The sequence below is a fragment of the Capsicum annuum genome, unplaced genomic scaffold (genome assembly GCF_002878395.1).
Source record: "Capsicum annuum cultivar UCD-10X-F1 unplaced genomic scaffold, UCD10Xv1.1 ctg37122, whole genome shotgun sequence".
NCBI lineage: Eukaryota > Viridiplantae > Streptophyta > Magnoliopsida > Solanales > Solanaceae > Capsicum > Capsicum annuum.
The window spans coordinates 6,136-7,504 of record NW_025844155.1 but is presented as its reverse complement, the minus strand read 5'-3'; the positions used below and the strand labels follow the sequence as shown (position 1 = coordinate 7,504).

The window sequence follows — 1,369 nt, the reverse complement described above, 5'->3', positions numbered from 1 at the left end:
TCCATCAACTGCGGGTAAGGGCACTGGGGCACTAGCTACAGACTGCGCCTTGCCCCAAAACTTTTTATTTTGCATTTGTTACCCCAGTTACCGTTCTACTGCTGACTTTAGTTGGGTGGTTTGACAACAAATGACTCATTGAGGATTTGGACCCAACTTTAGTTGGGTTGTTTGACAACAACTGCCTCTTCCCTTAATCATGGAAGTAAGTTGAGAGTTATCAAAATGGTGCCATTGTCGGGGAGTGAAGTATAGATTTCACTTGTGCAGTGTGATTCTTACTTGGGATTACCTGGAGTGATATTATTTACTTTATTTGTTGTTTTTAATTCTTGTTTTAGGTGATTGGAGCGTTAACTGAACAATGAGTAATAGCGCAAGCAACATGGGTACCTTTGATGCTTTTATGATGATGAGGGTCCACTAAATAAAGTGGGGCAAATAAGCACAATCCACATCCTACCAACTAATGGGAATGGAATCTTCCATATGACTAGCGTCATGCTTTATATGTGTCAAATGAAAGAATAGTACAGAGGTCAAGCCTTTGAGGTCCCAAATGTCCATTTTAAGAATTTTGTGGAATTATGTGCATCATTCAATATAGCACACATTACTCAAGAGTCCATACGACTTTTCCTTTTCCCGTTCTCATTAAGGGGTGAGGCCGTTTCATGGCTCTATTCACTTCTACTCGACTCAATTACATCTTGGGATGAGTTTACTAAGGTGATTTTTTATCCATATTTACCGCCATAAAAAAATCTTCAAAAGTGGGATGAGATTGTAAATTTTTGGCAAATAAATGGAGAACTGTTATTTGAAGATTGGGAGAGGTTTAACTGTAAAATTGCTCAATACCCAAATCATGAAGTCCCAAACAAAATGCTTCTCGAGATCTTCTATCGTGCCCTCGATCCATTAAACAAAATAGTGGTAGATAATGCGGCGGGTGGTTCCATAGTGAAGCTGCAGTACCACGTAGCCTTTTTATTGATTGGAGAGGTGCCTAAGCAAAATTGGGGTTGGCATACCCGAGAAACCGAAGCTCCCAATATTCCTCCTACCACTTTCATGGTCGATAATGAATAGAGAAAGCAGAATGAATAAAAGGAAGAGAACATGACCAAAATAATGACCCAACTCGAACTCTTGACAAAGCATGTTATGGGCGTACCCACGAAAGTGGTCAACACCGTAGCATCAAAATCTTATGAATATTATGAAGAGGCAAAGAAGTTGGATGAGGAAATTCGCTATTTGGCTAACTACTTGGGGTGTTCCCGCCCCGCCTATCAAAGGAAAGGTGGGAATAAAGGTTGGATAGACCATGAAATGGATAGAGATTGGAGGAATCGAGAAGGTGACT

General features: G+C 40.4%; 1 non-coding gene across 1 annotated transcript; it reads right to left on the bottom strand.

Annotated features, from left to right (window-relative positions):
- Positions 1–763: 763 nt before the first annotated feature.
- LOC124891553 lies at positions 764–875 on the bottom strand. The gene has a single exon (XR_007049738.1). It is a non-coding gene; the product is annotated as a small nucleolar RNA R71 (small nucleolar RNA).
- Between the last annotated feature and the right edge of the window lie 494 nt (positions 876–1,369).